At 47.3% G+C, this 26,911-nt stretch overlaps 1 long non-coding RNA gene across 1 annotated transcript in view; it reads right to left on the bottom strand.

The window, feature by feature from the left end:
• Positions 1–26,911, bottom strand: part of LOC130144095 (uncharacterized) — a 59,208-nt gene that overhangs the window by 13,934 nt on the left and 18,363 nt on the right. Inside the window, exon 2 of the long non-coding RNA XR_008820005.1 lies at positions 18,682–18,749. This is a non-coding gene — a long non-coding RNA (uncharacterized LOC130144095). The remainder of the gene's footprint in view (positions 1–18,681; positions 18,750–26,911) is intronic.

The raw sequence follows: 26,911 nt of genomic DNA, 5'->3' as shown, positions 1-26,911 counted from the left end.
CAGGGATTTCTGCTTGTCGTCAATCAACCCAGACCATGCCTCCTTCTGTTTACTTGAGGTTGCTGGCTATAGCGACTTGATTACTGCTTCCACCCATGCATACCCCTGCACAGGCACTTCAGCAGGCTCCTTTTCTGCTAACAGAGGGAACACAAAGCATCCTCTGGCTGGCTACATGAAGCAATTTGTCTCTCTAGCCAGAGATCAGCAGCTCCATGTCTGCCAGCCCCTTGCATCCTCTGGATGTCCTCTGCCAAGTTCCCTTCTCTTGGGAAAAGGGGACCTATTTGACGAGTAAACTGATGCCAAAACAGCACAGAGTAACTGCTCAGAGACAAATTTTGTCTTTAAGCAGCAAAGGTATTTATTTCGTGCAACGTTGGGGAGCTAGCCGATTTGCACCAGACAAACTAGCTCCAAAGTTTTCAGTGAAAAGTTAGGTAATTTATACAGTTTTTGTGAGAGGTTACAACATCTTTACATACATATTCATTTGATTTTGACACCTAATCATTCTATTCATAATAGGTGGGATCTAGGTGGAGTAAACCTTAACTTTCTTTGTTCAACGATTTCCTGACTCATGGTCTCCTTATCTCCTTCAGGTGCCCACCTTACCTTTTCTAATTATTCAGAGTATATTCCTTTACTTGAACATCCTCGGTGGTACATTCCTTTAACATCAGTGGAACCTTTTCTTACTCAGAGTACTTTTCTTATTATTCAGGGTACATTTCTTTCTCAACACAAACAGAGCATCACCTAGAGCATTGTACCAAACTCATCCTGACTAATCTTTTTAAGACCTTGCTCTGTTTCAAAACTCATCATGGCAGCACTGGCTAGAACTTCTGATGAGCCATCCCTCTGCTGCCCTGGGTGGGTAGTGGGTAAAAATAAAAACACAGGGTTTTTAAAGGGTTATTCTTCCCTTTTTGCAGCAGCTGAAAATCTAACTTGTTTTCTGTCTTTCCCAGAAGTGTCTTTGACTGCAGTGGCTAGAGAAGCACCCTGGCAGTATCAAGGTCGTTGTAATGACTGATTGCTTCAGGGCAGCGGATGATTTGGTGCTCCTGATACAGGGAGAAGGGCAGAAGAGAAAGAAAGCAAATGAAAGGGTGCCTGTAGTTGTTATGCTTCTCCTGATGCATCTGGCAAAGACTCAAAGATTTCAGAAATGGTTAGATGACTAATGGAAGTGCTTGTATAACATGGGGAGCCCCACACTCCAAAGCACCAGAGGCACAGACCATGTCACCACCAGCAGCAAGCTGCCCAACACTGGTGGAAGGGACAAAGAACTAGCATTTGTGTCCTCTGCTTTCAAGCAGAAAAAAAAAATAATAATCTTTTGTATTTTCTCTTTCTTTTCGACTTTGTAAACAGTTTTAGAGACTGTTTATGCACAACTTCTTTTGTCTGGTTGGATGCATCTGGGTTACTTGTTCTGTCTGTCTGTTCTCTCCAGTTTTAAGCACTTCTCCATTAATTGCTGTTTCCTTGACCAAAAGCTTTACTTTTGTGTTTGGAATTCCATATTGAAATAACAGCACACATACACAGAGCCTCAATACCACCCTCAATGCCTCCCAAGGCTCTGAGATGCCCTCAAGGCCAGAGCCAAACCTCAAAGGGAAAACATGGCACAAAAGTGCTGCCTCAGGGCCTCTCTCCAACCAAGAGCATGCCCGCAGCCTGTGCCAGCCTTCTCACCCCAAGCTATATTCAGCCCATGATGACTTGCTCCTGGCAGCTTCATTTATTCTCCTCACCTGGCAGACAGCATCCCCACAATCTCTGCTCACTGCCCAGGTCCACTGACAGGGCCAGTCGTTCTGGGGAGCTTTTTGCAGCAGTGGTACGGTTGGTAGCCATGATGGTCCTAGTGAAAACAGACCGAATGGAGACGAAAGGGATGGCAACCCTGTTCAGAACTGGCCCCAGCACTGAGCCCTGGGGAGCACCACTTGTGACCAGCCACCAGCTGGATGTAACTCCGTTCACCACCACTCTTTGGGCTCGGCCAGCCAGCCAGCTTCTAACCCAGCACAGAGTACACCTGTCCATGCCATGAGCTGCCCATTTCTCCAGGAGAATGCTGTGGGAAATAGTGTCAAAGGCTTTACTAACGTCCAGGTAGACAACATCCACAGCCTTTCCCTCATCCACTAAGCAGGTCATCTTGTTGTAGAAGGAGATCAGGTTTGTCAAGGAGGACCTGCCTTTCATAACCCCATAATGGCTGGTCCTGACCACCTGGTTGTTCTCTACGTGCAACGTAATGGCACTGAAGATGACCTGCTCCACAACCTTCCCCTGCACCGAGGTCAGGCTGACAGGCCTGTAGTTCCCTAGATCCTCCTTCCTGCCCTTCTTGCAGATGGGCATCACATTGGCCAACCTCCAGTCAACTGGGACCTCCCCAGTCAGCCAGGACTGCTGATAAATGATTGAAAGTGGTTTGGTGAGCCCTACCATCAGCTCCCTCGGTACCCTCAGGTGGGTCCCATCCAACCCCATAGACTTGTGCGTGTCTAAGTGGTGCAGCAGGTCACTGACCATTTCCCCTTGGATTATGGGGGCTTCACTCTGCTCCCTGTCCCTGTCTTCCAGCTCAGGGGGGCTGGGTACCTGGAGAACAACTGGTCTTACTGTGGAAGACTGAGGCAAAGATGGCATTCAGTACATCAGCCTTTTCCTCATCCTTTGTCACAGTTTTCCCCCACATCCAATACAGGACGGAGATCCTCCTTCGTCCTCCTGTTGCTAATGTATTTAGAGAAACACATTTTATTGTATTACATGGCAGTAGGCAGATGAAGTTCCAGTTGGGCTTTGGCCCTTCCCTTCTAATTTTCGCCCTGCATAGCCTCATCATGTCCTTACAGTCCTCCAGAGTTGCCTGCCCCTTCTTCCAGAGGTGGCCAACTCTCCTTTTTCCCCCGAGTTCCAGCCAAAGCTCTGTTCAGCCAGGCCCGTCTTCCCCACCAGCTTGTCTTTCGGCACATGGGGACGGCCGGTTCCTGCGCTTTAGGACTTCCTTCCTGAAGAATGTCCAGCCTTCCTGGACCCCTGGGCCCTTCAGGACTGCCTCCCAAGGGACTCTGCCAACCAGGCTCCTAAACAGGCCAAAGTCTGCCCTCCTGAAGTCCAAGGCAGCAGTTCTGCTGACCCCTCTCCTTAATCCTTTGAGAATCAAAACCCCTGTCATTTTGTGATTGCTGTGCCCAAGACAGCCTCCAACCATCACATCACCCACAAGTCCTTCTCTGTTCACAAACATCAGGTCCAGCGAGATGCCTTCCCTAGTTGGCTCCCTCACCAGCTGTGTCAGGAAGGTCTCTTCCACGTGCTCCAGGAACTCTTGTGGACTGTTTCCTCTCTGCTGCATTGGACTTTCAGCAGACATCTGGTAAGGTGAAGTCCCCCACGAGAACAAGGGCTAGCGACTGTGAGACTTCTCCCAGCTGCTTACAGAATATTTTGTCTGCTTCTTCATCCTGGCTGGGTGGTCTATAACAGAATCCCACCACAATGTCTGCCCTGTTGGCCGTCCCCCTGAGTCTTGCCCATAAACACTCAACCCTATCACCACCATCATCAAGCTCCAGGCAATCAAAACACTCCCTAACACACAGCTACCCAACTGCCTCTCCCTCCTTGCCTATCTCTTCTGAAGAGTTCATACCATCCACTGCAGCCCTCCAGCTGTGCGAGTCATCCCACCACGTTTCTGTGATGGCAGCTATGCCAGTTCCCCTGCTGCACAATGGCTTCCAGCTGCTCCCGTTTGTTGCCCACAGAGTGTGCAGTGGTGTAGATGCACTTCAGTTGGGCTATTGATCTCGGGGGAGAAGGCCTAATTGCCAAGCGCTTCCGTGGTTTCTAACACATCAATAAGCCTCGCATCTTTCCTGCCACGTGGATCTCTATCCCCTGCCTCCACGGACACAGCAGATTGAAGGACCTCACTAGCACAACGTCCCTCAAACAGTGGCGTGCTGCCACCAGGCTTATCTCTAGCGAGCCTTCTTTTATCTGTTTCCCCCTTCAAATGCAGTTTTAAGCTCTTTCAATGAGCACTGATAACTCCTGTGCAAAGATCCTTTGTCCCTTTTGTGACAGGTGTACCCCATCTGTTGCCAGCAGGCCTGCTGTCGTGTAAACTGACCCGTGATCGAAAACCCCAAAATTCTGCCAGTGACACCAGGCTCAGAGCCAGGTATCGATCTGCTGGCTCCTCCTGTTTCTTCCCTTGCCATTCCCTGCAACTGGAAGGACAGAGGAGAACATCACTTGTGCCCCTGATCCCTTAACCAGTCATCCCAAGGCCCTGGCATCTCTCTTGATTGCCCTTGGACTTCTTGTTGCAACTTAATCGCTGCCTACCTGAAAAATCAATAACAGATAATAATCTGAGGGCCGTAACAGTGTGGGAAGCTTTCTCTTCACATCTTCAACCTAGGCCCCAGGGAGGTAGTGGACTCCCTAAGTGGGTCCAGTCTGTATTATTGGGCCTTCTGTTCCCTTCAGAAGGGGGTCTGCTAGGACAAGGACCCGTCGTTTTTTCTCGATGGAAGCAGATTTGAAGCAGGGCACAGGCTGACCGTACTTCAGCAACACCTCCAGGCCACATCAACTATTGTCCTCGTTATTGTTCAGTTCCACCTGCAGAGCCTCATGCCCATTACACACGGACACCTGGCAAGGTGGGGTGGTCACAGAGGAGATGTGCCTGCTGCAAACGGCAGGAACTTGTCACCATTGGCCCCTACTCCTTAAATCACTGTGCTGACCCAGATGGAGAGAGGACAGAATCCTCCATATCATGCATCCTGTCTGCCTGTTGAGCCTGTCTCCGGGAAGGTAGGGTGTGATTCCAGCAGGCTGTCCTACTAGGAAAAAGCCCAGGTGAGCACTATACATTACATTTGGTGTGTTGGGTCTGGCTGAGCCCCACGGCAGCCCTCACAGCGCTGTGCCTGCACTGGTAGCCAGGAAGGTGTTGCTAACACACCAGTGTTCCGGCTGCTGCTGAGCAGCCCTGCACAGCACCAAGGCCGCCCCTCCAGCCTCCCCCACCATCAGCAGGCTGGGGGTGGGAAGGTCTTGGGAGGGGACACAGCCAGGACAGCTGACCCGAAGTGACCAAAGGGATATTCCACGCCATATGATGTCTGCTCAGGTATAAAAGCTTAGAGAGAGGAGGAGGAAGGGGAGGCATTCGTTATTCATAATATTTTGTCTTCCAGAGCAACCACTACACGTACTAAAGCCCTGCTTCCCGGGCAGTGGCTGAACATCACCTGGTGATGGGAAGTAGAGAATAACATCTTTTGTATTCCTTTGCTTCCATGTGTGCAACTTTTGCTATTGCTTCATTAAACTGCCTTTATCTTGACCCACAAGGGTTTATCCACCTTATTTTCTTCCCACCCTGTTCTGCTGAGGAGAGGAGTAATACAGTGGCTTGGTGGGCACCTGGTGTCCAGACATGGTCAACCCACCAGGGTTCGGCTTTACCTGCTCCTGCCCATATCCATCAATATTTTCTTACGGCCAACTCCTGTGGAATGTGTGTGCTTTGTTCTTTGTTCACAGTTCAATGCACCATGATCCTGGTCATGAGTGTTGGCTCTTGGGGACTATAGCAGTGACATGAACGAAGTTAGTAGAATCCCTATGACAAAATAACTGGTTAAATTATTAATAAAAGCCATCCATATATCTATAGAATTATTAGTAAATGCTGCTCTCTCTTTTGCTACTAGGATATAATGATTTTATACCAATAAGGCTTCTAGACTGAAGAGTTAAATTATATTTGCCATCAGCAATGTGATGTTAGATGTATGAACTGAACACTCGCCAGCTACCAACCAACAACACTGTCTAACCACCAGAAAACACGGGAAAGAAAAGTTCTTGACTCTGGCCCAGTAGGTCTGCCACTTAGATATTTTTGAAATTTAATCAAGCAAATATCATCATTCCTAACACAAACCATCCTGTGGTGAGCATGCTTTTGAATGCTCAGAGCAAAGTAGAAAGGAGCACTGGAACCCTGAGGAGTTAGGAATTATTCCCCTGTTAGGTACTATTTCCACAATGAGCTGCATTCCCAGTTTATCCATTTTCATGCCTCCAATTTACTGTATTTATGTATGAGGGATGAGTGTTTAGATTAAAACCTCATTTTTGTAGGTGCTACATGAACAAGTCATGAGACAGTCCCTGCTTATGCAAACTCCAATGTAGTGTCACAGTCACCTGGAAGCAAAGGATAAAGGATATGGGCAATGGGGAGAAGGTGTAAATTGATGTGTCCAGCAAAAAAGCACATTCTTCAGAGCAGGCAGAGTCTTGCTTTTCAGGAGAAAAGTTGTATGGTATGAAAGTGCATGTGGGCTATGCAGACTGTCATTATATTTAAAGGTGGATGTAGTGCTTACAAAATGAGGCAGATAAATAGGCTAATACATTTCAGTCCTCTCCATCTAGAGAACAAATGTATCAGGTGGCCACGTTCCTCCACAGTGACCTGCCAAGCCTAAATTCAAAAGGATGTGGAAAGGAGAGGACAGTTCAGGCTCTGCACCCATTGCAGATTGAGCTCTCTGTTCCCGCTACCATAAACAGCAGCATCTCCAACGCTGCAATCCCCCATCTCTGAAAAAGGGGTTAAAGGCACTAACACTTGCAGAACTCACTTGTGAATCCCCACTGCCTCTGGAGATTTGTAAGAGCAGCTTGCACTTTCCAAAGAGATTTGGCATGGAGGAGCCTGAACGTCACCCTAAGTGTGTGAAAGTCTTGAGTAAACAAGTCTGTTTTGAAAACAAGACCCAACCATACAGCCAGAAAGCCATGAAGGACTTCAGGATGTACCTACACCGCACCAAGTGAAGGTGGTCTGCAGAGCCCAAGCTGCCCCGGGGGCTAGGACCAGCATAGCCAGGCTGGTCAAAGCCTGGCTGAACAAGCTTTGCTCTTCTGCTGCCACATAACCCAGTGTCCATGCAAATACACTGCCCTTCCTACTCTCATTAGCACCTCTGCACTGCACAGCAGCCCGTGGTGATACCAGCTGGGAAGAGCTGCTGCCGGGTGCTGTGTGGACACATCTGCAAGCACTTACTCCACCCCATCTGTGCTGGGACCTTGGTCACTCCTTGCTGCAGAGAGAGGGTCTAAAGATGCATTTTAAAGGAGCCGGTAGGGCCCAAGGGGGCAGGTGAGACAACTGAAAACAGCTTTAAATTCAGTGCAGGGGAGAAGGCAGCTGAGATAGCAAGCAGCGGCCAGACCAGACGCTGGAATCTGAAGGTATAAGGCAACAGATTATTAATGAAGAGACTCGTTTAAGTGTCTTGGTAACGTAGCAATGAGAAACCTCCTATTACTGCTTCAGCAAACAGTGTGTATATAATATGCCATTGTGAAATCTTGAAATCATTGTACACAAATACAGTCAGAAGAAGAAAAAAGGGAAAATTGGCCATATTTCTGAATATACTCTCATCTTTGGGAAATAATGTTGACGCAGCTAGAACAGGCCTGTTATATCCAACTCTCATGCACATGTCCTCATTCCTATGGCTTAATAATCATAATGAACTATGAGGGGAAGGTAAATAGTCTTCATTCCACATCTCCTAGGATAATAATAAGAAGGAAGAGATTTCAAACATTGGTAATGACTTGTAGGGCTGCACATTGCTTAAAACATCGACCATGAGCCAAGAAATACCCCTCAAGGCTGCAATCAAAAACTTTTTGGCTCTGTGCTGTGAGCAGAAATTGTATTTGATCAACAGAGTTATTGCAACAGACTTGCTGCTTAGAGTCTGGAAGCTTGTCCCTAATGCAGCACGCCTCACTGCAGCTAAAGCCTCCTGCACAGCAAAACTTTGGGCTCATGGAACGCAGCTCTGGCTAACAGCTTCGGGTTAATCGCGGCAACCACTGAGGAGCATCTCCGATGCGTCTCCCTTCACTAGCTTAGAAGTCTGTGTAATTTTTCATGGGGAAATAAGCAAGATCTGAGAGGAGCAGAACCATTCCTCTCTCTTTCTGTCAGTGTATGTCATTTGGAGAATGAAATTGGGTGAACTGGGTTTTGTGAAGAGGTTCAGTCTCCTGCTCTCAGTAGCTGTAGAAGGATAAGGGCAACCCCTGGCCTAGAGGTCTTGCAGGCTAAAAAGAAGAGAGACATGTGTGTGTGTCCCCTGCCACAAGAAATCTGCCAGTATTATCTGGCAGGCAGGAAAGGAAGGAATTTAAAGTTATTTTTTAACAGAGGTTCTCAGAAAATGACAGACATCCTCAAAATATTGTATGTACGTATTGTATATATTCTTTTGTTGAAATCTAAAAAGTTGATATTTAAGTTGAAATTTGGAAAACTGAAGGTCTATTTTATTTATACATACCCATACCCACATACATATATACATATACACATACACACATATATACATATATTGTATGTGCCATCATAAATGTGTTTCCTGCTGGTATCACTAAGGAAAAAGAAGTTTTGAGAAAAGAGATGGTCGTTAAGAGCAGAAAGCAATTTTCAACAAGGAACAAGCTATACTGACCCAAGAAAACCAAAGAATCATACTGACTGCTCCTGAGTACCACACACTGGACCCTGTCCAGCTACTGACTTAGAGATATATGGATAATTGGCATCTCCATGCTGACAGTTTGGTGATCTGGCAAAACAGAACCTTCTCCAACCATGGGAATAAGATTAATAAATAAATAAATCACAGGCTCCCCTTCAGCAAAAAGGCCCCAATGGGACACAGAGACCCTTACCTGTGTCAGAGACACAAGAGCTCCAATGCAAACCAGACATAAGCTGCCTGAGGTCCTTGGGAAAGAAGAAGGAATTTCAGACAAACATGCCATAGGAGAGAGCTCTAGAGCCCAGAGAAGCAGCTGGGTCCTCACACAGGCCATGAGCAACAGGGCCAGAATAACACCAAAACTAAACAATCGAGAAATAAGACATATTTTGGGTGTATGATATATGCTGACTGGCACCCCAACGCTTGAACAGATTGCCCAAAGAAGTTGTGGGTGCCCCATAACTGGAAATGTTCAAGGTCAGGTTGGATGATCCAGTGAAAGATGTCCCTGCCCACAGCATGGACTTGATAATTTTTGAAGGTCTCTTCCAACCTGAACAATTCTATGATTCTCTGATTTCCTACTTAAGCACTGCAATAAGAAGCCTGAAATTTGTTGGTTACCACAGTTTTAGCTACCATTAAAAACTATGTGGCTTTTCCAAACATCACCTCTGATCTTTATTTTTTTTTAACAGAAAAGCAGTAATGCAACTTTTTTTTTTTTTTTTTTTACACCAAGAATGGGGCAACTCAATGAGTTTTAGATTCTGTGACTTTCTTATTCAAATCCAGGCAGTATGAAAATAGGTGATGATAAACTGTTATGATCAAAGATTTACCTTTCTACAAAGAGGAAAGAGAGAGTGGCAAAGTACAGAAAAGGGGAAGCACAAGGGAAGAGGAAAAGCAAGCACTGTGTCCACTGTTGCCCTCAGGCTTTATGCCTGACAAAACCAAAACAAACCACCTATAGGAAAATAGTATGTTTATTTCCTGTGACAAATACACAGCTTAACATCCCAGTTAAAGCCACATGGCAGTGGGAGAGTACAACAGTTTGTATCCTTGTCCTATGGCCAAGGTGAGCATTTGCTTTCTGAAGAGTGGCCTTGGATGGGCAGAGAGACATTTTCTGGACAGGGGAGGTAGAGATCATGATCCTTGTATGACTGTTAGCCTGACCCTGACCTCAAACACCATGTAGTGTCTCTATAGCGTGGTGGTGTCTGCAGGTACAAGCACCACCAACAAGCTAACAGCAGTGAGCCTTGGAGAGAGCGCAGGGGGGCTGCCCTAGGCTGCTAGGTTAAAGCCCATAAGAAAGGTTGGCACCTAATACTGTGAACAAAAAGTTTGTTTGTAATAAAAGTCAAATCCCAGGAAGGGTGTGTGTTGCATCACTTGGAAGCACGTGGAGATTTGGGGCAAACTGGAGGGAGATCAGTAGCGTTGACACTGTAGCTTTCATCTTCTGCCTCAGTAAGTCACAGAGGTGGTAATGGGTAATTGCCACCAAAGTAAATGTGGGCATTTCACACCTCCTGTGCTTCCTTGCCAGCATGCTGAGGACAAACTGGGCAGCACTGGTTCCCATTCATGCCTCTGTGTAACTGTGAACCTGTTGCTGGGCTCCAGGATCATAAATACTTCACCTGAGATCAGGTGCTGGCCCGGTGCCAGGCCAACTCCAGCAGCAGGGGACGGTGAAGGTATCTCAGAGGCTTGCCTCTTCTCGTGTAGCAAAGGTGGTCACTGAAGCAGGGGCTCCCCCCATCATTCACAAGAACTACTGAGACCTGAGAGGCAGCTGGGACTTGGCCAAAGGCAGTGCACGCTGGTCACATAAGGACACCACCAGTAGGGCCATGGTTCTTTCTAGTCCTTCAGTAAAAGGGAGTCAGTCCCCTTGCTAAGACATGCTTTCCTGCAAGGGCTCTGCATGGCCCCCTTCATCCTCTGGAGCTCCTTGTCTGCCAGGGAGGGAAGGGGCCCCATTGCAACACGGTGGCTCCCCAGCATGGGTAAGGTGATCATTCCGGAGAGCTGGGAACAAACACCAGTGCTGAAGCAAACAGCCCCATCCAGTCCAGCCATGCAACATGACTGAACAGATCTGCGCAGGCAGAAATGTGCAGACTGCCAGCAGAAATCAAACACAGAGCACATTGCAGGCTGGCAAGCCCAGTCTTTTTTTTTTTTTCTTTTCTTTTTTTTTTTTTTTTTTTCCCCAAGTGGAGGCTTATCCTTCCCTTTTTTTAAAGCAACACTTCCAGTGGGAATAAAGGCTGGAAGAAACTACTGCCTCATCACGGGGCCTCTCACCCAGCTCCATGGTGCAGCTATGAGAAATGATGCCAGCTTTCCTGAAAATAAGTACAGCTGATGCCTTTGCAAAAGGGTGGACAGGAGGAGCCATGCATGAAGGAAGAAGGCATGCATAGGTAGGATACGCTGTGGCAGGGAAAAGCTCCCTGGCTCGTGTAACTTGCCAGGGTAGAGAATTGCTCTGACAAGTTATGCAGGCTTCTACAGCAGCTGTGAATGTGATCCTATAAAAAAACAAGTATCAACAACTTAATCACATGCCTGGGTCACGTGGCAGCAAGGGCAGCACACACTAGCAAATGCTGACTTTGTTTTGTTTTGTTTTGTATGTTTTTTAATATAAAGTGAGAGTGAGGAGTGAAACTTGGGTGGGGCTTTCTACTACTCACTGGGAGGAAAAAAATCACCTTTGCAACAGCTCCTGTCTTGTTTTTGCTCTCCCTCAAGAGCACGGGGCTCTCCAGGCTCTGCCGCAATGGGTAATGCCTCAGTTTTTGCAGGACTCAAGGAGCCCAGGTTGTTCTGCAGCCCAGCTCTGATTCTGCCTCACCGGGTCTTGCTGACTGAGCTCAGCTGGACTGGGCTGAGAGCAGGAGCTTTGGTTTAGTGCCTGGGCGACCTTGAGCGGCAGGCAGCAGCGTTTGGCAGGACTCTTCCAGAAGAAGAGGAAGGTATCAGGAGTGGGAGATGTCAAGACGGCGAGGGATGTGGGGACGAAGGCTGTGCAGGGCAGACAGCTGCGCGGTAGGGAACCTGAGTCATGCCAACGCACCGCCCGTGCACGGTGCAGCCCTCAACCCCACCGCAGCCGGGAGCACAGACCAGACCGGCTGGGGTGACACGCAGCTCACAGCACTCCCATCAACACCCGCCTCTTCCCAGCAGGGGTATGAAAGAAATCCTGGCTGGCTGTGCATCCCGCAGCAGCGGTGAGGCAGGCCGCCCTGGGGATGGAGGTCTCACCGGCAGCTATGCCTCAAAACCAGATCACTCACTGCCGGGTCACATTTTAGTGGTCATAGGTGGTTATTTTTTTCCAAAGACACGTGTCAATATCATCTTGTCTGAAAGCATCTCAAAGTGAAACAGTTTATTTTAACTCACGGGCACCTCTGGGTTTTGTGGTTCTGCCTCCACCTCTCTTTGTTGTCAATGGTGGCAGAGACCCCAAAGACTCAAATCACCCAACAGACCACTTTGTTGTTCTGACAGTTTTCAAATAAAAGCCCTATCTTTCCTTTACCCACTTCTCTCATGCAGTATCTAGTTACAGATCTACAGGTCTTACATTTGGGGTGCATTTTCAATAACCCCGTTCACATCGGACATAGATTATTGCAATGGGCCAAAATAACAGAAGCTCAGCGAATGGTCCGCCTGCCTCTTTCATCACAGGGAGAGCAGCAAACCAGCCTTTCCAGACAGAAAGCAGTCCAAGCTTTGCTGTCTTACACCATGAGGTCCTCACGTAGATGCAGTTTTTCCTAGCAAAGCCAAGCTTTACTGGTGAATCTGGTGTGCACCCACATAAAACAGCCTAAGTGTGCACACCCGAAGCTGGCGGGGCTGCGTGGGGCCAGGCTCCTGCCTCCTCACACCCTGCCCCATGCACTCAGCCAGCAGCCGGCTGTGGGACACGCTCGGCTCAGCTCCTTCCTTCTCACTCCTCTGGTGCAATTAAAGCAGCACAGGCTGAAATGCGGCTGCAGTGATGCTGCTATAAAAATACAGGAAGGGAAACTAGATTTAACGGAGTATGGCATCTTCACACTAGCACAAACTGTTCACACTGGTAGTTGTACCAGCATCAGTCTCCTTGTGGAAATATAAATTATCTCCCCAGCTGAAAGTCCTGTATGGACACAGGCGCTGTGAGGAGGCGAGACCCCTGCTCTATTCAGCAGGAACAGTTTGTCTTGCAAAGTATCCTTCTGGTTTAGAGGAGCCAGAAACATAAAGGAGAATATTTGTTTTCCTTTTAAAAATAGCTTGTCCTAAGGAACGCCTTTTTCAACTGCAAGACGATACGAGATGGAAGGGATACAGTACCGAATAACCCACCTGGAAACACTTTGTATGGAAAAGCTGTTCAGTGAGTTTGGGCACTGTGCCAAAGAATTATCAGACAGGCCTTGCTTGATACGATTTGGGTTTGTGGGCAGCTTTTACAGCCCAGCAGGATTTCCCGAAGCTGAGGTGCTTTTAAGCTGCCTGTGTATGTGCCCGGCCCTTATTGCAGCCCTGGCTGTTGGCCAAAGTGATTCTGTTTGTGAGAGAGGGAACAAGTGAGGATCATTACGACTTGGAAGAAGCTCTGTTCTTGCTGATTTAAGACTCTGGAAACATAGAACAGGACAAAAAGAGAGTAGAGCAATGTATCTGAACATGGGAGCCCATAAGGAAATGGCATGTTCCTGCAAATTTCAGATATTTAGGACGTGGTCTGCATGCTGTGGGACAACTTGTATGCAGAAGTAGGTGAACCTGAATGCAGGAGAGTAAGATGCTTCCTGCAAATCTGCATGTATCTCCCACTCTGAGGAGATCACACGTCAGCAGATCTTTATTCTGACCATGGAGTTATGGATTCCAGTGGCTTCTCCACAGCTGTGACTCTGCTCCTCATCCTTCATGATCACAAGTGACCATACAGACTCAGGAGCAGCAGTATAGTATTAGAAAACATGAGAGTTTTCAGAAGTTTACAGCAGAGCCTCTGCTGCACTCTCTTCAAGAGGAGGGGAAAACAGTCCAATGAAAAGGTAAAGATGGGGACAGCCCACCCCCTTCCTCCTCCCCCTATTTTTTCCCAGTAAAAAAGGACTACTAAAGAAACCATTCAACCTCCTGCAGAACATGACAATTCGACATCTATGGGGCCCCGGGTAGCATTTCAAATGAAAATCTATGGAATTTTTAGCAATCTTATTTGGGGGTGGGGGGTGGGGTGGGGTGGGGTGGGGGGAGAAAGGAGGAAAGAAGGAAAGGAAAGTAGGTTCCATGGAAAACTGCCATTCCTCATTGAATCAAAAATAGAACCCCTTTAAAGTTTACTGACACGCATTTTTGTGTGGAAAACACTAACTCTGCAGACTGGGCAGTGTCCAAGGAAAAATACACACCAGTTTTGGACAGGAATAGAGTTAGGGGTCTAGATGTGTTCACTCTAAAAAACCTGCCAAAAAAAGCCTGTGAGACGCAATGCCTGCTATTTTTCTGTAGCACGTTATAGGTCTGGCGGTTGTCTGTGACTGTATCCACAGGGTTTTGGGGAGCTGTCGGGGAGTCCTGGAGAGCAGCTTGCCCACCACAGTCAGTGGAGATGCAGTCAGTGCACTTAGAGAGTCCCAGAAGATTTCTACCTGAGCTTGACACCTGCACTTGGACAGATGACTGACACCCCGCCACCGCGCTACACTGAGGGGCCTGAAGGGATGTCGGAGGGTGTTTTTTCAGGGGTGGTAAAAGGACTGTTTTGTTTAGCCCACGGATCCTTTTCTGAAAAATAAATCCATACTTAGCATGAGGCAAGGCACAGATGGAGCAGGAAACAAGCGGGGAAACTGGCCATCCCCTGGGCTGTGATGGGATTTGGTGTTCTCTGGAATCTGGGGATTGCTAAATTGATAACCACTAGGGCTGATGTTTCACACTTGATATTGCTGCTTGCCATGAGTCTTTGGGCAGTGGTTGAGGACAGAAAATGGGAGCAGAGTTTTTAGCTTGAGAGGCTTTCTCCTCCTACTGATAAGTCCCACACCCACCCTGGCTCTATATTTGATCTTATGCATGGTAGGGAAAACACTGAGGTCTTTTCTAGTCCTCTTCAAACTCTCCCTCTTCAATGCTTGCCATCACAGTATTGGGGCACCCACCTTTTCCATCTGTTTGTCTGCGTACACCTGCCCATGCAGCTCCTCTCCCCTGTGTTTCACCTTGTGCTGAATGCAATGCTGTTCTCAGTGAGTCAACAAGGCATCGAGATGACCTGATGTTCACTTAGGGAAGACACAGTGCTGAAACTCCTTCTTGGTTCTGCACCACAAGCAAACCCTTTACCTAGATGGGGTTATGTTCCTTTGCTCCACCTTTCCCCAGTCTCACATCGTCACCCTTGGAGTCACACACTGTATGTACCACCAGCAAGCAGAGCCTTCCACCTGGGGCTGTGCTGAGAATACCTGGCAGTTTCACTTTTATTTGGAGGGAGAAGCTTGTGTTCGTATTCTTGCCTGGGGCACAGCACAGCTAGCTCTTAGGCAGGACTAGTATTTCTGGTTTCTTCACAATACTGACTTTATCAGCCAGAAGAAAGTCGAACTCTTGTTTTTCCAGAGGGTCACAACAAGCTTGACTAGAGCTGTGCACCAGTTGGCTGTGTCCTTCGAGTGCCTGGGGCTGGGATGGCACTGTAGAACACGGCCACCATGCGAGAAGTCTTTCTCACTCATAACACATAAAGCAAGCTCAGTAACCTTTTCCTTCTCTACTTTTATGCTCCAGTTGCTCAGAAGGATGCCAAAAATTGGACAGGATTCAGTAGAGCCAATATATATATGTCTGTATATGTATGTAGGTAGGTATGCATCTGTATATGAAAGGTGAGCTATATATACACAGTTCTTGCTTTTGGGTAGTATAAAGCCAGCATTACTGCTGGTGGTAACTTCCACGGGGTAAAGAGCAGGCACAGCAGAGCTGACCCCACATGGTGTCATCACTGACAGGGCAGGAGAGCTGGTCTCAGTCATACCCTTATCAGCTCAAGGCTGCATTCCCTGGTGGAAGTCAAGTGAAAGGTTATGTGCCTGTTCGGCAGCCTGTCACTTAGGAATAAGCTCAAGGAAGACTAACTCAGAAGCTAATGAGGACACCAGGAATGTGCTGAAAAATGCCCTGGGAAGGGAGGAAGAGGACATAGAAGAGCCAAGCCTGTCCCGCTGTTCAAGTGTTGAAATACTCAAGTTTGCAGGGATGGGGAGTCAGGTGAGCTGTGCAGGAGCACAGGTACCTCTCCTGCAGAGCAGGCAGGTGCTGCACTAGGTCAGGACATGACATGGCCAGAGGCTGAGCACAGGGAAAAGGACGGGAGGTTCCCGAGGGGCAGTACAACCTGCAGCTCGGAGAGGTTGGGTCTGGCATGAAGGTGTGGGCGGACTAGGATTTTAGTTGCTCTGGAAGAGGTAGAACATAATGGCTGAGCCAAAAAGTTAAACTTAAGTGGTTTTGATCAACTGAGAAGCACTGGAAGGAGGTGGCTGGCCCTTAGGAATAGCGTGAGTGAGCCAGACAGCAGCTGTGATAAGGTGGAGGTGCTGTTGATGTGTTGTGTCAAGGCCTGGCACGTGCTCCCTCATGTCTGGGTGTCTAAAGCTTGGGGAGCCGATCCTCTCTTCTATTTTTTAAGCTGGCAACTTCACGCTGGTGTAGGCAGGCCTGTTTCAATGTTGTGGCAATGGCAGAGGAGTTTTGGGAGAAATGGGAGGTAGGAAGAAGGTTTGTGAAGCAGCCCATGCATGTCTGAGGTGTGAGGATAAGCGAGAGTCAGCTGGGAAGAGGTGATATGGTTTTGGGTACCCTGGGCAGGTAAAAGGTCTGGAGGACATCAGTGGGGTTTTGTACGATTCTAGGCAGGTAAAGGCATACCCAGATGTACAGAGATTTCCTCGATCCCTTTGATCAATCAAGGGATTTCCTTGGAATATGACTGGAAATAGGGATTCTCTGTTTCTATCCTTCCCAGCCACCTCTCCCAAGCCCTGCCTGACACCAATTCCCTTAACGCAAGGTTTCCGTTCCAACCTATACATCTTCCCATTCTGCTTCCCCAGCAAGACGACTCCTTTTCCCTTTCCTCCTCCCCACATAGTGGCTCTTTCTGCCCTCTGTGGGCTGCTGAGCATGGGCGAGGGGCCGGGTGTCTTCCCTTCAGCTGAGGGCAGTAGGCACAGATGAGCTGTTTACATCAGAAACATCCATTTTTGCCTCTCCAGGCACGAGCAAAATAGGAAGTGTGCCATCCTAAGGTGACTTTGTCTCTGCCTTGACCCAGCTCTGGGTGAAGGAAAGGGAGACCTGCTTTGGGGAGTTCCTGCTGGGTCTTCTCCTGTGGCCACAAAGGCACAGTCATGCTTATGGAAGCCACTGTAGCTACTGAATACTCATGACAGCCATGTGCAGAGGACCCTGAAGGTCAGAAGGTTGTGACAGGAGATGTACAAAAGCTCTAGGTAAGACCAGCTTCCTCCAAAATGCCCGACATCCAGGAACATAGTAACCAAGAGTTTGTTCATTTGAAGTGCAATGGTATGGGACAGTACGGGACTGTTCCAAAGAGAGATGCCAAGTCTGGGACCTTGCCTGGGATCCACTGGACATGAGAGGGGCATGCTGCAGCATGGCTAATAGTGCCCGTGCTGGTACATGCTGGTGGGAAGGGGTGCTGCTGCCTGCCTGCCAGCCTCCCACCAGTGTGGGGCTGTCCACACAAGGTGATCTTGCAACACTGCTGGGGCAGAGATGGCCAAGCAACCCAAGCTAGGTGTGAAGTAAGGCATCACAGGATAGCGGTGAGATGGTCTGGCATGTGCCTACACAACCCCCAAAACCAGCAAACTCCATACCCAATGGATTTACTGTAGCTTAGAGGAGGATTATTTACTAAGACCACATTTTTTCCTTTTTAAAGGAAAAAGTAGTGCCTCATCAAAAGATAGTGTAAGGCAAACAAACCCAATACAGTAAAGTCGCTGTGTCAGGAAGTACAGAACAAACCCACATCCCATCAGAACTAACCCCCTAGTAGCTTTGCTTTCAAAAATATTAGTCCATTTATTGCCCATTAAAAATTCCCTTTGTCTCTTCTCAGTTGTGGTGTATGCTTGAGATGTTAAAGCTGGTGCTGTCAGTCTTTAAAGTAGTGTTTGAGATCTATTTACTCATTAACTTTCAAACGCAGGACACTTTCAAAACCTTTTCCTAAGGGCATCCCTGTGTTCTTTTTGAGAGTTACTGTTGTTTTCCCACCTACCCTGAAGGGCTGTTTACAATACCATCTCTCCCTTTTAATCCTCTTTTCCTTTCATGTCTAACAAACAGTGTTAAAGAGAACACAGGGGGGAAAGGCAGATCTCACACATTATTATCATCTATAGTTAACTGAAGAAAAGAAATGCTTCGCAATTAGAGGTCTCATTTTGTAAATTAATGCTCAAGAAGCTTTTTCCTATGTGTTTTCCAGATAAAACCTCTGTTCTTCCAAGCCTGAGGTTTGTATGGATAGTAACTCAGATAAAGGCTTTCTAGAATTGATTCTGTGAGTTGATGTGCACTCTGTACAGCAACTGGGCTGCCGCAAAAAGGATTTTTCTTAGGAGACCCTACACAGAGCGATGGCTTGAGATGTACACATGGGAACGTGGGCAGTATTGAGATGCTGAACTACGACAGAAAACATTACATTTCACAACTGGCCACTGTTGCTGGTAGTTTTGGCATGTTGCCAGATGCCTTGATTTCTCTAGCTCTTTGCACCCTGTATCTGAACACCTTAAGACCGAGAATATATTTATCTTCACAACTTTTCCATGGGGTGCTGTGGGCCTCCACGTTATACAGATCTGAGAGGCTATAATTTGATGAGCACTTCTTTCAGCACTAGCACCAACATCAGCATCCCCTAATTTCCCCCTCCCCTCTCTTACCCCTCACTCACCCCTTGGCTGTGCCCGTTTCAATGCTGTGTGGGAAACAAATCGCAGAACACATCCAGAGTAAAAATAGCTGAAAAAGAGACAGAGAAATTAATTCCAGAACCTGAACTGACATCCTACATGCACATCCAAAGCCAATACAACAGAACCTTTTTAGCTCAGATTCAATCTGTTTGTCCAGTTCCATCAATAATTTTTACCTGATTTCACGTACGACAGAAAGGTAGAAGTTGCAAAAGCTATCGATTTCCTTTCTAAATTTTGTGCAAATTGATGGCTGGGTGAGGGATAGAAACCTTAATTAGAGAAATGCGGCCAGCAGCCAGCTGGCTAGTGGGTGTGTGCATGCTGGCTGACCATGTATGCATTAGCTGGTCAGCCAGTATGTATGTACCTGACTAGTGCCCAGTGAGAAGTCTTGGAGCACACAGGCAGGGAAGAGCTGGGCTCGTTGCAGCTATTTTATTTTAGGAGTATGGGGGAGAAGGGAGGTGGCTATGAAGCAAGGTTCACAGGACCACAGGAAACCAAAAGCCATTAGTTCCACTGCTCACAAAGCAATTTGTTTCAAAAACCCACAAAATTATATAAAATAAGACCTCTTCTGCCAGTGACCCTGTAAATCAAATGAATAGTTTCTCATCCAATTTGGGACGGAGCTGAGAGCCCAGCCTCAGATTCCTGTTCAGACTCCAGCAACCACTTCTGCTTTTAGCACCCTGCGCACCAATGGAAACCACGGATACTGATTTCTTTCCCATACTCAAACGTCACTTAAAGCCCTTGTTTCTCCCGAGTAACTTCTAAGCACTTGCTTCACTTCTGTTCCTACCTGCCTCCTCTCTAATCTACAACAGCTTGCCAAGAGCTCAACTCCATCTTTTCTTTCGTACCCTCTGTGCCTCCCCTGTGGCTGATCAACAGCCACAAACTTTGGTAGAGGGCAGTACACAAAATGTTCAGTGTATTGTATCTGAAAATTAAGAGTATTTTGGCGCAAACAAAAGTTGGCTCTTCCTGCCCACCTCTTCTCAGGGGAAAGAGATCTTGGGTCTCCTCAACACTTTTCCTGACCTGCAGAGAGGACTGGGTGGGATGGGAACCACAGGGTAGAACAGGGGGCATGAGATACCCTGTGGGTCCATGGACAGAAGTGGAAGGGTCTCTATGTTCATGTGCTCACGCCTTCTTTTCAGCAGCCCTCCGAAATGAGTCTTTTGCCATCAGCTCTCCAGCACTGCAGAGTGCTCCTCTGCCATGCCCAGGAGGCCGAGTGCCAAGCATGCAGCACACACATGAGGAATGCAAGGTGAGCTGTGTAGCTGCTTGCTTCTCTTCTTGGGAAGGGAGTAGCAGATTATCTCCATGTCAGAAGCAGACACTGTCTTTGGTAGGGAAAGCTTTAATTAGAACAGGTCTCTGATAGAAACAGGATCTATTCCTACCATTTGTGGGTTTCCGTAGCCTTTGCTTTCCCCAGTAGGAGAAATCGTCATTACCATAGGCAGGTCTTGGGCTTCTTCAGGTGGAAAACCAGAGGGTTTGGGCAGCTGAGGATTTTCCTGGTGCAGGAAATCCCTGGGTGGCAATAATCCAGTGTAATGGGCTCTGTGCCATCCCCGCTGCAGACACCCAGGAGCATTACTGGGAGTTGCACCCAGTGTGATCTGTTTGCAGATACTCCAGCCTCACCACAGGTATGGAGCAAGGTGTGATAGGAAAGACCTGAGATGGTTCCCAGGTGATCTGCCTGCATTAATTCCCCTGTCATTGCATACCTCTGGGTCTGCTCTAGTTGGTGCACTGGAGTAGCTACTAGAGGTCTGCTCGGCTCCTGCAAGAGAAGCGCCTTCATAGACCTTCCTAGCACTGATTTAATTTCCAGAACTAGTTCCTGTAGGGTTTTTTTTCCCCCCCAAATGGAAGAATATAGCCACTACACAAAGGCACCACTGGGGGCCTGTAAAAAAGATTTAAAGCAGAAGCTAGGGCTGCCTTGCTGGAAAGGAGTGCTAGAAGGTCCCATCCCCTCTCCTTGTCAGACACAGGAGTGCAGGAGATGCTGGTGAATCCTTACCAACATGGAGCAACCTCATGCAAAGCAGAGCAGCCCTTACACTGTTGTAAGCGATGTTAGGATCTCGCTTCATCCTTGGGCAACTACAGAATCTGGGGAAGTGGTGGCAGGGGGGAATGATCAGAAAGCTGGCAGACATTGTGTAACTGGTGTATCAAAGGCTCTTCTCCTCTCTGGTCACATTTTAACAGTACCCTATTTTATTCTACGTGTCAGTAAACAACAAAATCATTACTGATAAAACTTGCCTTAAGCAACAAGACACATGTGAGCAATAAAGCACCAAGAGCCACATTTTCAAAAGTGTGTGTGCGGAAATGTCTATTGTACAATGTATAAGCAGCATGTGGTCTGGATGTGGCAAGCAGAAACGGGAGAGGAAAAGGGGAACAGATGGAACCTGTACATGAGTGACAAGAGCGGACGTAGGCTCAGATCGAGTTTTGTAGTGTGCAGAGGCTGAGCTTTTGAAAAGCCTTAAATAATAACCACATTTTAAGGAGGACTGCATTAATGGGGCATGCAGATAAGCCTGCTGAATGGTGAAACTGCAGAGGACACAGCGGTGCAGACAGTGATATATACAGAGCATATGAAAAGTTTGGTCTGACATGCCAGCCATGCATACAATCAAAGGTGTGCACATTTTAGAAACATCAGCCTCCCTGAAACCTCAATGACTTAGTAATAAAACATCAGGAAATGATAAGTCAGGGTCAGAAAGGTCTGAGAATTCCACACAGCTGAACTAAAGATTGAGCAAGAGGAATTAGCATCAAGAAATGAGATTCAGATGTTCAAAGCTGATTATCTGAACCGAGTTAATATAACGCACCATGTTTCACTTCAAAATGTTTGGATCGTGCAGCTGGGAAGCCCTTCCCATGACTGTGAAATGCAGCAGCTCACTGAATCTGAGAAGGCTGGGATAGATGTGTCTGCCTGGACACAAGCAGGCTATAAACGATGAATTGGGATTATAGCCTTTACTGTCCCAGGCCAGTTTTACCAGTTCCCTGGGCCACTAGCACAGAAAACAAGCCCAGCAGCAAGGCTGTATGAAGCTCCTACCTTCACGTACTCTGGACTTGCCCTCTCTCTCCATTCATCTCCCCATGAACTGAAAACACTTGCTGTTTTTCTGACTGCAAAGCACTCCAACGATCAGCATCCCTTGCTTTCTTATTTTCAGCATATTCAAGAAAACACCTATTCAGCTATCCAGACTTTTCAAGGGAAATTATCCTTTCTCCATCGCTTCTACCAAGTCTAGTCTTGGAGTTCACAGCTCTAGAAAATTATATTTACAGACCTGCAATGGTATGGGACAGTCATATTTTCCCTCCTCACATGCACAAAAGGAAGCCTTTACCTGTATTAATGCAGTCCAGTGCCACGACCATCTGTGTTGGACAACGCAGGTCTGCAAAACTTGCCTGTTTTCAGTGTTAAACGTTTTATTCAGGCAAATCTCAGACAGGTTTCTATCAACTTACGGACACACATGTATGGCATAAGCTCCTTCAGCCTAGCAAAGCAATCAAAGAGGCTGAAAGTGCCCACCTGAAAACCACACCTTGTGGGGTGGCATGAGTGTTTCACAGGCTGGCAACTCATTTGGTTTGTAGCTTTGCTAAATTATATAGCTGGTGGGAGTGGCTCTTTCCTGGGTTGAGATAGCATACTCAGCAGTCCTTGGGTGAGAAACTAATTAGCTGGAGATGAGCAGATTCTCTAAGAAGAGTCCATGCGCTATCTGCTTATGGTGACCAGTTCTCAGCTGGGGTGATGACGTACAGAAAAATTAAGACAGTTGAGATATTAAGCTCTCATACTGTAGATCTTCTCCCCTGCTCTAGTCACACGTGTTTTCAGGGCAGCTGGACAAGCATGATGCCATTATGGGACAAAACGCTCTGGTATATCTCTAGTGAAGGTAAAGACAAATTCGACACTGTGATATATGTTGTGAACAAAACAGACCAGGGCGTGTTCTCTCACCTGTCAGCAAGCGGCACAGCAGAGCTCGTATATGGCAAGTTCTCTCCCACAGCTACCCCTCAAACAAAAAGGGTGGCCAGCCCCGAGGAACAGTGTCTCAGGGAGGGCTCAGAGGCACAGGGCAGAGCCATGCCAGGGGATGCTCACACCCGGGCCTAAGCCTGTCCCCTCTCCTGGGGCAGACACAGCCAGGACAAAGTCACTTCTTTCACAGTCTCTCCAGCACTCGCTGATTTCAGAAGACTCCATGTAAAGTTCAGTGTCTCCTGTCCCTTGAAGCTGAAGTACATGGCTGGCTATTTACAGGTAATCAAATAAGAGATGTAAATACAAACTTAACTTTAAAAAGACACCCAGGCATTAGGTGTTTTTCTCATTCTGAAAGAGAACTTGGAGTAATTTTCAGCTTTTGTGAATAACCAAAGAAATTTAACTATTTCCAAAGATTTTTCAGTTACGATGTTTTCCACCGATGGCTTAACATTTGCATTTGCAGCTCCTTCCCGTTTCCTTTTCAGACATGCATCACACAGACCCAGAGAGGCTGCATGAATTTACCTAAGCAGTGAGAAGAGAGGACGTTCCTCACCACAATGAAGCCTAGCCAACACTGAAGCAGCAGAGGCAGACCTGAGCAAGCACTCCCTGATGTCCTGTCAGGTGCCTGTACCACATCCTGTGGATACAAACCTTGGTGCTGATGGCTACCTGAAGTCCATGTCCACAGCTCACATCCCTCCTGGGATGCCACCTGGCAGACATCAGCACTTAGAGGCTGGGAAGCATGTTGGGGCATTTTTTGATTTAAAATTTGCAGCACTGCTGCCGCCTCGTAGAGAGTTGGGTCATTTACAGCTAATAGTGAAAGGGACTGTGTGTGTGCCGTGGTGGGATACATCCCCATGTGTCCCCAGCACGGGATGAGACCTCTATGAGAGATCACATGGATATATACCAAGCACATCCCTGATACAGACAGACCTATTCCCACTTCATATGTGGGCCACATGGGAAGGCAGGACTTGCTGCCTGGAGCCCATACCTGCCCACAGTCCTGAGCCTCACAGTCCTGAGACCTCCCAGCCATATGGCACCTGTGTCTGGGGATCTCCTAGCTATATGATACCCAGCCTTACTTGGCAGAGAGCTGCTGGCACCTGTGGCACTGTCCCACCTTGCTGCAGCTATGCACAAGGGCTTTAGTTACCTCCAGTAGCTCCTCTCATCCCACCCCATCAGCACAGAGAGCGAGTGGTGCCAGCCACATCACACAGAAGCTGGAGATGAGATATCTAAAACAAGGGAGGGATTTTAACCCCCTTTGCTTTCCCCTCAACCTGCTATATTGCACCTGCCATTAGAATGACCAAAATTTATCCAGTGACTTCAGTCATCAGCCACAGAAAAGCTCAAAACAGGCAAGTTCCATGTGGAAATCACCTGACGAAACAGGCTCATCTCAAAACTCAGAAGAACATCCCTGGCTGGTTGCTTCTTTCCCAGGCCTGTGATTCACTGCTCACTCAGCACTGGCTGACCGCATTTCGGGTGCCTTGGGATAAGAATCATGTTATTCTTTGCTTGTGTCCAGGAAGGCTCTGATGTGTGTTGGAATGTCTCTGGCTTGTTACAATTAAAATTATGGCTAATTTCACGGGGGAGGCATTTTCATGCACTGCCTTTTTATAGAGGGCTTCAGTAGGGTGCACCCAACACACCAGAATCAACACAAAAATATCAGTAAACATCTTGGCATGGTGCTTTCCTTGTCTAAATTTGCATCAAGCTTGTTTACAGCCAGCAGGCCAGTAGAAAAGGATCATTTATAATATGTGCCACAGCACTGCTCGCCTGAACTTTAGGAGTCAGCAACTTTGATGAATTCTTGACGCAGCTTGCAGACACAGTTAAGAATGTCTCTTCCGCCTACTGCAGGAAGCTGGTCACTGTATCAAAGATCAAAGTTGCTCACACCAACGCAGGAAGGTTATGTACAAGCAAAAAGACACTACAAATGCTTGTATTTGGATGCGGGGGTTTGCCACTGTGCACATATTGGTCTCGAAATTTGACCATAAACCGCTTGAATCAATTCAGGAAAAAAACCCCACTTGCTGCAGCACCACCCAGATTACTCACAGACAAATCCTCCCGTTGCAGAGACAAGATACTCTCTTATCAAGACGTTTGATATGACTTGGAAAAGATGGGTTTATGGAAAATTGTATTACAGACTTATTTAGAGAGCGTAATGACCTTAAGTGGCTATGCTTTAAAAAGGCTAACAAAAGAGTATGTAACCTGAAATGGGCATATATCGCAGGGAGGTAATTTCCCTCTGTTACACACACAGCATCTGCAGAACAGGCAAATGTTTATCGGGAACTGAAGCTCATCGAATCAATTAATTTAATTGTTTCACAGAAACAAACTAAGAGATGCCTTTTATACATCTCAAAAAATCACCAAGGTAGACAGGACCTTTTCAGAGGTTATTCCTGAAATAACGTGTCCCTGGGATAAAACACAGCTAAGGAATTACTATTAAGAAACATTTGGTCAGCTCTGGCAGTTTTGATGCAAACCTAACTGCTGCTGGAGTCACATGCCCCGCTGCTGCAGGGCTGCCACGGGAGAAAAGACTGGCAGGGGAATGCAACCAAGTGTGTCTCCCTTCTCTTATCCTCTCTCCTCCCCTCCACAAAAGGATAGGAAAACTGAGAAAAGACAAATAAACCAGATTTTTAAATTGTCTCAGTGGCTCTAGCGGACTCTTGCACACAAGCAGGATTCACGAGTGTTATGAGTTGATTTCCTTTCATTTCTGGTCTTTCTGCATCCCTGCTCTGTTCTGGTTTACTATTCTCCAGCTCCCTGTACAAACAGGATCTTTCCTCAACAATGTTCTGCCACATCATCTTCCTTCCTTTGTATACAGGCTGAGACTGCATGTTACACACCATGCGGCTTCCTAAGGCACCTTGTTTCTCAATGCTAGCAAAAACAGGAACCAAAAGCGAAGCAGCAATAAAACACTAAATTCTCATTGCAGTTTAAAACTGAACCCTTGGAGGTTTCTGATTCAAGATGACTTTTCAGTTAACGGATTTTTTCTAGTTTAGTGCTGTGGGTATCGCACTGCAGAATACGTGCAAATGAGGCACAGACTCAAATGTCTCTCTGGCAAAGTCTATGACACTGACCCATGCTTTTCCTTCTCTTTTTTTTTTTTTTTTTTGGTGTGGAAAAGTAAAGCCAGCTGAGCAAAGTGCACGCTGCTTGACTGTTCACCTCTTTTCTCCTGTCTTGTAAGGCTTGCTGTCTGATTTTTTGCTTCAGGGAGATAAGATAGCACGTCTTCAGGGAGAGGAAAAAACCACAGGGTGCACTGTACATTGCACAAATGCTCTTGTTATTCTGAGGCCTGAAGAAACGAGGAAGGAAGCTTGAGGCTGGTGGTTTGGCAGGTGTGGGGCCTTTTTTACGCAGACATCTGTTTTAAGTGGTAGCTCTGGGCTCGGGGATAAGCAGGGAATGCCTTCACTCCCACCCCTTCCCTGTGTCATGGCACAAGGGGTTTGGGGGTCCCAAAGAACCAAGGTCACCCACTTGCTCAAGTTGTGCTTTGGGACTCTGCTGTCAGGTATTTGTGGGGCAGGGCTGCAAAGCGAGCTGAATCCTCCCTGCAAACTGGGAACTGGGTAACGCAGCTGCTCCTCCACTGCCCAAGACAAAGGTGCTGCTGCCGCCGCACTGGTACGCACAAGATGGATGGGGTTAGAGCACAAAATGGGTGAGCGACAACACACATGCTAAGCTCGACGCAAAGACCTGATGAAAACGGTTTGGATGCTACCACACACACCACATCAAAATGAACTTTTCTAATCCTACTAGATCATTTCTAGCAGTTTGGGTAACTGCTGCTAGCGATACTGTTACAGTTTTGAACCAACTACTTGCTTCGGCAGGATGTTATGGCGTACTCTCTGCTAAGCCCCGCATCATGTTAGAAGGAATTCATTAGTGCTTGGTGGTTAATCATCTATGGAATAACCGTACCTGCGATCCCCACCTTAGAAACAATCTAGGAAGAAGCTGCAGTTTTTAGGGCTGGATCATGCTCTGCCAAAACACACGTGTGAGGAGGAAAA

This window comes from Falco biarmicus, chromosome 2 (genome assembly GCF_023638135.1).
Source record: "Falco biarmicus isolate bFalBia1 chromosome 2, bFalBia1.pri, whole genome shotgun sequence".
NCBI lineage: Eukaryota > Metazoa > Chordata > Aves > Falconiformes > Falconidae > Falco > Falco biarmicus.
Note: the sequence above shows the minus strand (reverse complement) of the source record. Positions and strands in the feature narration are given on the sequence as shown.